Source organism: Cebus imitator, unplaced genomic scaffold, assembly GCF_001604975.1.
Source record: "Cebus imitator isolate Cc_AM_T3 unplaced genomic scaffold, Cebus_imitator-1.0 Scaffold42, whole genome shotgun sequence".
Taxonomy (NCBI): domain Eukaryota; kingdom Metazoa; phylum Chordata; class Mammalia; order Primates; family Cebidae; genus Cebus; species Cebus imitator.
The window spans coordinates 11,590,816-11,601,612 of NW_016107357.1; the positions used below are offsets into that span (position 1 = coordinate 11,590,816).

The 10,797-nt window shown below is 42.0% G+C and overlaps 1 long non-coding RNA gene across 1 annotated transcript in view; it reads left to right on the forward strand.

Moving 5' to 3' along the window:
* Positions 1-10,436, forward strand: part of LOC119470849 — a 13,404-nt gene extending 2,968 nt beyond the window's left edge. Inside the window, exons 2-3 of the long non-coding RNA XR_005199820.1 lie at positions 1,573-1,577; positions 10,351-10,436. This is a non-coding gene — a long non-coding RNA (uncharacterized LOC119470849). The remainder of the gene's footprint in view (positions 1-1,572; positions 1,578-10,350) is intronic.
* The last annotated feature ends 361 nt before the right edge of the window (positions 10,437-10,797 follow it).

Below are 10,797 nucleotides of genomic sequence, written 5' to 3' on the forward strand. Positions count from 1 at the left end.
CAGAGAAATCTTCCACTTTACAGAACTACTCCCTTCTCCTTCCCCCTGCTTTCCCTCTCATAGCTGGTTAAATAAAGGGCCAGAAGATTTTCAAAGTGTGTTAAAAGCCAGTGTTCTAAATAAGCCACTTTTTCCCTTTAAAATGTTCATTTTTGATATTTATTTGGCATGCTGTAGTCCTTGGTAAAATTCTTTTGGAAAATTTCAGGAGATTTCAATCTACTAAAGGGAAAGAGAACCTATTGGCCTGTGTCTTCATAATAGTAGAATTCAAAGTAAGAGAAATGGTGGCTTGGAAAATCTAAGGGAATCGCTGGGGACATTTTCCTATAAACACTTTTAAAGTCAAGAATAACATGCTCACAGAAAATTTCACAAGACAAAAGTCTATCGTTTGAGAAATGTTTATGTAACCACCATCCAAATAGACCATGGCCCTCCTCCCAGTCGTGTCCATACCCTTCCAGCATTACAGATTAATTGTGCCTTGTTTTGAAGTATCGACTAAAAGTGGAATCACGCCAAATGTATATTGTGTGATGGCTTCCTTTGCTCAATGTTATCCTGGTGGGATTCACCACATTGTTAAGTACAGCAGCAATTCACTTTTATTGCTGTCAAAAGAATGCATTTTTTCCTTTCAAAGTGTTAATACTGGTTATCTCTAGGTGTTGGAAGTCCCTTTTATTGACACATAATAATTTTACCAATTTTGGGGGTACATGTGACTTTTTGGATACCTGCGTGCAATGTGTAATGATCAAATCAAGGCAATTGGGATATTCATCACTGCAAACACTTATCTTCTCTTTATATGGGGAACATTCGCAATGCATTTCTGACACGCCTCTGTGGCGATCCCGAGGCAGGCAGCCCAGGCCTCTCTGTGAGACAATACTGCCCTGGACCGAGGTGGCACAGCTCACACCTGCCCTGCCCTGTTCTTCAGGATCTTAGACTCACAACAGCAGAAAACATAAAAATAGCCTGTCAAGAACCAGAGCTAGGTTCTGAGTTTAGCAGAGGTCAGGAGAAATTTTGCAACCCCCTGGGTATACACTAAAGTAATGCTGCAGAGAAGCTGGAGGCTGGAAATTGCTTTTTTCCCCAGGGGGTCAGTGCACGCGTGTGTGTGTGTGTGTGTGTGTGTGTGTTTGAAAGTGAATGTGTATGTGTGTGAGTGTATGTGTATGTGTGTGTGTGACAGGCTGAATAAAATTCATATGTTGAAGTCCTAACTCCTAGTACTGGAGAGTGTGACTGTATTCACAGATAATGTCCTTCTAGTGGTAATTAAGTTAAAATGAGGTCATTTGGATAGGCCCTCATCCAATATGACTGGTATTCTTATAAGATGAACTGTGGACACAGACGCACACAAAGGGAAGACCGTGTGAGGACACAGGGAGGAGCTGGCCATCTACCAGACAAGCACAAAGGCCTCAGGGGAAGCCAGTCCTGTGACACCTTGACCTCAGACTTCCAGCCTCCAGAATCTGAGAGTCAATTCTCGTAGTCTAAGCCACACAGCCCGCTGGGCTTCATTATGGCAGCCCTAGCACACTAATACAGTGTGGGTGCATATATGTGTTTAATCTTTTCTTACCAGACCTAAAATGTGCTTTGCAGGTAGCAGGGGCTTGGCACACCTGCGGAACGGAAGTGCCGTGTGCAACTGGTAACTCAGGTGGGAGCAGGTGCACACGACAGACATTCCCAGGCCCTCTTTTCCCACCTTGGTTTGGAGGTCTCCCCCAACCTGCACCTCACCCCCTCCTCTCTTGGCTGACTGCCAGCTGCCTGGACCAAGCTGGCTGAGCTGTGCCAAATTGAGTGGCAGCTCTGAACAGACGCAGGCCTGGCAGGCTCCCTGGGGGCATCTGGAGGGGAAAGAGAACTGCTGTGAAATGGCAGGAAAAACACTTCTCCCTGGCAGTGCAGAGCAGATGGGGGTGGGGCAATTGCCAAACAGGCTTAAGGGAAACAAAAGATGCTTCATGCAATATGACTCAACTCAAAAAATGGAACCAAGACAAATTCATTTTCCTCCCATCAAAACTCTTTTGACAAGTTGAGTCAACTGATAGGAACTTTTCTCTTTTTTTTTTTTTTTCTTCGCCTATGCTGGCCTCAAACATTTGGCCTCAAGAGATCCTCCTACTGAAGCCTCCCATGTAGCTGGGGCTGCAGGTACAAGCCACCACACCTGGCTTCCACTAATAGAAACTTTATCCTAATTTCAGGTCCCTTTAAGAAAAGCCAGTGAGAAAGGTAAGCAGGAGACTCACATTAGATGTGGTTGACATCTTGGATCAGTAAGGAGAGAGTAGCCAGAAGCTAGGGGAAAAGCATATCCTTCCTCCTTTCGATGGCTAGTTCTAATATGTATTTTGACAAACAACCTGAGTCGTTTAAGTGAATTTGTGGCTCTATGGGAGGTTTTGTGTAAGAGTTCTGGCCCTCAGCTGACAGGTAGCCCTGAGGTCACTCTATCAGCCCGTTGTCTTAATAAGCAGCAGTGGCTTCTGTGTGAAGAAAAGCCCACCCTTGGCTTAGCCTCTTGGGTTCTACAAACACATAATCACTGCCTTTGTTTTCTACAAGAAGGCTGGCTTTAGGTTAGATCAAAATTCCTGGGAATTTAGGAATTTTTCCATCCAAGTTAATCCTTACAAAGTGTGTTACCGTCCTCTGTACTTCTACAACCTCAGGATAACCTATCCCTCTGAGACAGGAGTTGAGGTTCTGTCTGGCTTCACAAAGACACAGATCACAAAGACCCTGCTGATAAAACAGGATGTGGTAAAGAAGCTGCCAAAACCGAGGAATCCAAGATGGTGACAAAAGCAACCTCTGGTCATCCTCACTGTTCATTATGTGCTAATTATAATACATTAGCATAGTAAAACTCCCACCTGCTCAGCTCATGACAATTTGTAAATGCCATGGTAACATGGAAGATTACCCTATATGGTCTGAAAATGTGAGGACCCCTCAGTTCTGGGGAATTTCCCACTGCTTTCCTGGAAAACTCATGAATAATCTACCTCTTGTATAATATATGCTCAAGAAATAACTATAAAAATAGCCAACCAGCAGCCTGTGAGGCTGCTCTGCCTATGGGGTAGCCACTCTTTTATTCCTTTACTTTCTTAATAAACTTTTTTTTCCTTTACTCTGTTGGCTCACTCTTGAACTCCTTCCCATGTAAAGCCGAGAACCCAGATGGCCTCTCAGGCCGAACCCCAGTTTTGGGGTTTGCCCCATGACACCTCCACATCTAATGCCCAAGACAATTTTCGACATGTCTGTATGTGTTTCTTCTGTAAGAGTTCAAGAAATGGGAAGGCTTTCTAAAAGCAGTTACATATTTTGTATTGGTGCCCAGTCCAAAATGCTGACACCACCAAATGACGGTGAGGATTGAAACTGCCCTTGCAAAATTATGACAGTGAGAAAAATCTAACATAATAGACTCTATCTTGCTTCTAACCTTCAAATTATACTTAGTCATTCCTGAGTGTGGGTCAAAATAACCTTGGGAGAAATTCAGTTTATAGATTAAATGAAAATAGCCCTTCCCTAAAAAAAAGCACTGATGAAAGACCTCTAGATTAGAAAGATGAGAGGGACGTGAATTCTACTAAGATGTAGGCATAGTTTAAAAATTACCAGCTATTATTCCGGAGGTCACAAGATTTGTAGCTTCCCCAATTGCTCCTGTACATACATTGCTATTGTAGAACCTAAGACTGGCTTTTTGCGATGTCTTTGCAGACATTTGCGTTTCTGATGACTGAATGGCCCCACTGAGCCTAGTGACTCTTTTGTGGTCCTCACCCAAAAGCGGACTCAATACTTGAGGACCATTTTCCACACCCCTATGACTGCGTCCCCAACCAATCAGCAGCTCCCATACCCTAGTTCGCTGCCTGTCAAACTATCTTTGAAAAACCTTAGCCTCCAAATTTTTAAGAAGATTGATTTGAGTAATAACTCTGTCTCTTGTGTAGTGTGGCCAGCCCTGTATCAATTAAACTCTTTGCTGCAAAACCATGGTCTCAGTGAATTGATTTTGTCTGTGCAGAATTCAGGAAGACCTCGTTGGGTGATTATAGGATGTGGAGCAATAGGAATTCTAGAAAATTCAATATGTTCTTACCATAGGATCTAGCAGTTGGCTCCTTGGTGTTTACCTAAATGGGTGGAAAACTGTGTCCACACAAAAACCTGCACACAGATGTGTTGATGAAAAAAGTCAAACTCTGTAAAATATTTGAAAAAGGCTTATTCTGAGCCAAATATGAGGACCATGGCCCATAACAGCCTCAGGAGATCCTGAGAACATGTGCCCAAGACGGCTGAGTTACAGTTTGATTTTATACATTTTAGGGAGACAGAAGTTACAGACAAATACATAATATATTATGTACATGTAAGTTATATACTGGTTCAGTCAAGAAAAGTGGGACATCTCAAAGCAGGGGCTTCCAGACCATAGGGGGAATTTAAAGATTTCCTGATTGCTAATTAATTGAAAGAGTTAAGCTTTGTCTGAAGAGTTGAAGTAACTATAAAGAAATGCTTGAGTTACACTAAGAGGGGTTGTGGAAGCCAAGGTTCTCGTTATGTAGATGAGGTCTCCAGGTAGCAGGCTTCGGGTAGAATAAATGATAAACGTCTCATTGGATCTTAAAAGGTGTCAGACTCTTCAGAAAAACCTAGTAAGGGAAGGAGCTTCTCTACAGAATGCAAATTTCCCCCCCAAGAGATGGCTTTGCAGGGCCATCTCAAAATATGTCAAAGAAAATACATTTTTGGGATAAAATACTTTTATTGTCTTCAGAGCCTTCTATCTGCCTTGTGATATTATACCAGAGTCAGGTTGGAATTGGGTGTCTTATTGCTACAAAGGGTCTGTTTTGTCAGTTTTATTTCTATCTTAATGTTCTTTTGGATCCCTTGGCCAGGGGATAGTCCATTCAGTTGTATTGAAGAGCTTGAACTTTTATTTTTGGTTTACATATTTTATGACAGCTTTTTTCATAATTGCCCAAATTTCTTGGAAGCAACCAAAAAATCCTTAAATAGGTAAATTGATAAACAGTGGCCCATCCATATAGTGAAATATTATTCAGTACTAAAAAGAAATGAACTATCAAGATGAAAAAAGATATTCACAGAAAATCTGCACACAGGTTTTGGAGGAGGGGGAGGAGGGGTTATATGAGAAATCTCTGTCATTTCCTTTTTTTTTTTTTTTTTTTTTTTTTTTTGATTTTTTTTTTTTTTTTTTTTTTTTTTTTTTTTTTTTTTTTTTTTTGAGACAGAGTTTTGCTCTTGTTGCCTAGGCTGGGGTCAGCCTGATCAACATGGAGAAACCACAGCTCTCCTAAAAATGCAAAATTAGCTGGGTGTGGTGGTGCATGCCTGTAATCCCAGCTACTCAAGAAGCTGAGGCAGGAGAATTGCTTGAACCCAGAAGGTGGAGGTTGCACTGAGAAATCTCTGTCATTTCTACTCAATTTTGCTGTGAAACTAAAACTGCTCTATAAAATATATTTTAAAAATTAAAAATAAATTGAGGGAAAGTGGCAGAAGAAACCATGGGTATAGAAAAAATTATAGCCTAGTTATAGTGAGTCTGGAGATAAGCCAAGTATTCAAGAGCTGGAGCAGCAGAGAGACAGCAGGTGCCCCTGCCCAATGGTGAGGGCTGAGAGGGGCAGGCTGGTGGCCTGCCATTGGAGGGACAGGATCCCTGGCAGTAAAGTGATGTTAGAGTGACTTGTTTAGAGGATCACAAAAGGAGAACATGGGGATCTACCCCTAAGTGGATGTGGTACCTTGAAACTCCCTGGGGGTTTTGAGGAGGTAGATGTCCCTATATGAACAAGGGGGAGCTTGAGCTAGTCAAATACAGGTATTGGAGGAAATGCGACTTTATTCTAAAGTCAGAGATGGCTGGGGCTTGACATACCACAGATCCTTGTCATCGAAAGAGGGAAAAGAGACAGTGAAGGAAAGAGGAAGAGAATACAGGAAAATAAAAATGAATGCAATTACACCTTTAGAATTACAACGGGAAGCAGAGCAGAAGACAAGTAAGAAAAAGTGAGTGAAAAGGCAAGAGAATAACACCGGAAAAAAATTTCTTTTCTGAGACAGAGTCTCACTCTGTTGCTCAGGCCGGGGTGGAGTGGCACAGTGGCACTATCATGGCTCACTGCAGCCTTGACCTCCTGGGCTCAAGCTAGGACCACAGGTGTGCACCACACCCAGCTAATTTTAAAAATATTTTTGTAGAGACTAGGTCTCCCTTTGTTGTCGTGGCTGGTCTTGAACTTCTGGGCTCAAGCGATCCTCCTATCTTGGCTTCCCAAATTCCTGGGATTACAAGCATGAGGCACTGTGCCCAGCCCAGGGGAAATATTTTTTAAGTTGATAGTGCTAGTCTTAGAACTTTTGAAAATAATAGATTCTATTAGTATAGAGATTTAATTTTCAAAGCAGCCCTATGAAATAAGAAAGTTATTACTGCATTTCATCAAATATAAAATGCCAATAATTAAAAATGCACATTATTCTCTTGTGTCATAAGGACAGAAAAGTTTGCCAATTAAACTATGCCACTGTTCTGCTTATCTATTGCTGCAAAGCAAACTATGCCAAAATGTAGTGGTGTAATGCAATCACCATGTGATGGCACCTCCTGGTTCTGTGGGTGAACTAGACTCATCTGCATGGCTCTCACTTGGGTCTCTCCTCTGGTTACAGTCAGATGTTAGCTGGGGCTGTGAGCATCTGAAGGATTGATGGGCTGCACACTCCCCTCACATGCCTGGAACTGATGCAGGTTGTCCATGGGCAGCTCAGGTAGGAGCTGACCAGAGCAACTACAGATAGTCGCCATGGGTAGATTGGGCTTCCTCATAGCATGGTGGCTGTGTTCCCAGAGGAAGTGACCAAAGAGTGTTTATTTGGAAAGACCCCGAAAGAAGCTATACTTTTTTTTGCTTTTTGTTTTTTGGGTTTCTTTGATAAGGAATCTCGCCCTGTCCCCAGGTTGGAGTGCAGTGGTGTGATCTCAGCTCCCTGCAACCTCTGCCACCTGGGTTCAAGCAATCAAGCAATTCTCCTGCCTCTGCCTCCCAAGTAGCTGAGACTATAGGCACCTGTCACCATGCCCAGTTAATTTTTGTATTTTTAGTAGAGACAGGGTTTCACCATGTTGGCCAGGATGGGCTCCATCTCTTGACCTCGTTATCTACCTGCCTTGGCCTCCCAAAGTGCTGGGATTACAGGTACAGGTTTATTATAATGTAGCCTCAAATGTCCCAGAGCAATATTTTTGCTGCCTTCTATTGGTAAAGCTCAGACTCAAAGAGAGGAAAGTTAGATTCTACCTCTTGATATGAGAAGCAGTATGCACACTTAGGGAAGAAGGGCTTAGCCATCTCTGACTACCATAATTACTACCTTAAAAGACTGAGCCATAAAATACATCCATCTATCATACCACCTCTCATTGCTTCAAGACAGTTTTCATCTGTTCAGAGGAATTTGGTAATTTCTCCTAATTTCCACTGCATTTTTTGATATATGAAAGGCAATACTTTTGTATAAGTCTAAGTACCAAATATGAGACAGCTTTATTTGCTGTGTGTATCTTCATTTCTTAGGATCTGTAAAGTACCCTGCTGTTGCTTTGCAAGAAAATACAGAATTGTGAATAGTCCTCCACTGATGAATATTTGCTACACAGTATTAGTCAGTGTCCATTGAGGGAAGCAGAGCCATTAAGTACAGAAGGACACCTCACGTGATTCTGGGAGGAGCTCAGGAAGTAAGGGATCAGAAAAAGGAACTGAGGAATCAGAGGAAATTCACTAAGCAGCCCACCTGAAATGCTAGTGCAGGGGACAAGTTGGAGCTTTTAAGGTGATTATAGACAGGAGCTGGTAGAGAAGCCTGTGGAAGCTATCACCTCTGCATAGGTATTGCTTCCGCAGGCCTGCAGCTAAGTGACCGGTGGTGGACTGGGCTGTTGTCAGTCAGAAATGGGAACAGAAAGAAATTACAGATCCTTTGAATGAAGCAGCAGGCTGCTGTAAATTCCACAAGACAGGCAAAAAACTCTGAGTATCTAAAACGTGAGAACAGGAATACCTACCTCTGAACACACATTAGCAGTGGGGAACCTGAAAAATCCAGATTATAGGAGAAGAATTTAACCTTACATAGAACTGAAACAGATTTAGCATGAAATATAAAAGTAGAAGTAGCAGCAGGAAGAGCCCTGTAGGCACTCCCATTCTCCAGTTTGAGCCCAGGGAAGCCATCCCTGACAATCTCACAGGGGCCCTTAGGAAAGTCAGCTGGTAGAATTTGAGAGGGGCAATAGGGTGAAAAAAGTTTCCAACTGAACTTTGTAATAGTTTTGACTGGGCAAAAATTCTCTTGAGCAGAATCTGGGGGTAAATGGGAGCTGCTACAGAAAAGAGAGCAGGAGTTGTGCCAACAGTGTGGGCAGATGGGGAGGGGCATGGCCCGAAAGCCATGCTTGCTTCCTCAGTGGGGAAACTTAATAGTCTGGGGCTAAGTCTGAGTCCATTGCTCAGGTTGTCTGGGGATAAACTCAGTGTTGGGGCACAGTAGAAGCAAGACCGGCTACACCAACTGTGTGGAAGCTGGGTGAGGCCTATTGCTACTGGTTCCCCCCACTTTCCTGGTGGCAGAGGCAGCCATAATTCTCTCTGGAACATAACCCCATTGGCCTGAGAACCACCCTCCTAGCCCCCACATTGGCAGCAGCAAGCTCCATCTAAGGAGAGTCTGAGCTCAGACCTGTCTAACTCTGTCCCCACCTGATGGTATTTTTCTACCTGCCCCAGTCACCAATCACAAAAGACATAAATTCTTTGGAGCAGTATGACCCCACCTATCACCTGAGAAACCCAAGTACTTATCCTGGCCAACTTAGGGCAGACTTATAGCCCCTTTCTGCTATCACAATTGGTGCTCTCTTGAAAGTGCTACCTCCTGGCTGGAAGCCAACCAACTCAGGACATTACAGCAACTCATGGCAGAACAACCCTGCTCCAAGGAAGGAGAAAACATCAGCTAATTCCACTGCCTGTCACATCCTGGTTAACCAGAGGACCTGAGTCTGTAGACAACTTCACTGCTAGCATCACCAACATTCAAAAAGCCAGCACACTAAACATATCTATAATCAAGGACTCTCACAAGCTACTTCAATCCCCTGCCACCTCCACCAGAGTGGGTGCCAGTATCCACAGCCAGGAGATCTGAAGATGTATCGCATTACAGGACTTTTTGCAGACATTCCCCAGTACCAACCTAGAGCTTGGTAGCCCTGTTGGGTGGCTAGACCCAGAAGAGCAATTACAATTACTCCAGTCTGGCTTGCAGGAAGCCTTGTTTCTAGGGGAAGGGTCAGTGCACTGTATCAAGGGATCATGGGACAAAAAAAATCTGAATAGCAGGACTTGAGTTCCAGATCTTTCTGCTGAAATAATTTACACAAATAAGAAAGAATAAGAACATAATTCTGGTAATATGGCAAAACAAGGTGTTATAATACCCCAAAAGACCACACTAGCTCCCCAGCAATAAATCCAAATCAAGAAGAATCTCTAAATTGCTAGATAAAGAATTCAGAAAGTTGATTATTAAGCTACTCAAGGAGATACCAGAGAAAGGTGAAAACCAACTTAAAGATATTTTAAAAATACAAGATATGGATGAAAAATGCTCCAGAGAAATAGATATCATAAAGAAAAAACAATTACAACTTCAGGAAATGAAAGACTCACATAGAGAAACAAAATGTACTGGAAAGTGTCAGCAATAGAATTGAACAAGTAGAAGAAAGAACTTCAGACTTCAAAGATAAGGCTTTCAAATTAACTAAATCAGGCAAAAAAAAAAAAAAAAGAAAGAAAAAAGAATGAAAACAAATGAACAAATCCTCTATGAAATCTGGGATTATGTTAAATGGCCAAACCTAAGAATAATTAGTGTTCCTGAGGAAGAAGAGAAATCTGAAAGTTTGGAAAACATATTCAAGGATATAATCAAGGACAACATCCCTGACCTCACCAGAGATCTAGACATTCAAATAGAAGAAGCTTAAAGAACACTTATGAAATACATTGCAAAAATATCATCACCCAGGCACATAGTTATCAAGTTACCTAAAGTCAAGACAAAGGAAAGAATATCAAGAGTTGTAAAGCAAAAGCTTCAGGTAACCTATTAAGGAAAATCTAGCAGATTAACAGCAGATTTCTCAGCAGAAACCCTACAAGTTAGAAACAATGGGAGTCTTATCTTTAGCCTCCTCAAGCAAACTAATTGCCAGCCAAGAATTTTGTATCCAGTAAAACTAAGCTTCATAAATGAACAGGAGATGCAATCTTTTCAAACAAATCTGAGAGAATTCACCTATTCCAAGCCAGCACTACAAGAAATGCTAAAAGGAGTTCTAAATCTTAAAGCAAGATGTCAAAATACACCAAAATAGAACCTCCTTAAGGCATAAATCTCACAGGACCTATAAAACAATGACACAATGAAAAAAAACAACAACAAAGTATTGAGGCAACAACAGGCATGATGAATACAACACTACCTCACATCTCAATACTAATGTTGAATGTAAATGGCCTAAATGTTTCACTTAAAAGATACAGAATTCCAGAAGGAATAAAAGTCCTCCAACCAAGTGTCTGCTATCTTCAAAAGACTCACCTAACACATAAGGATTCACAT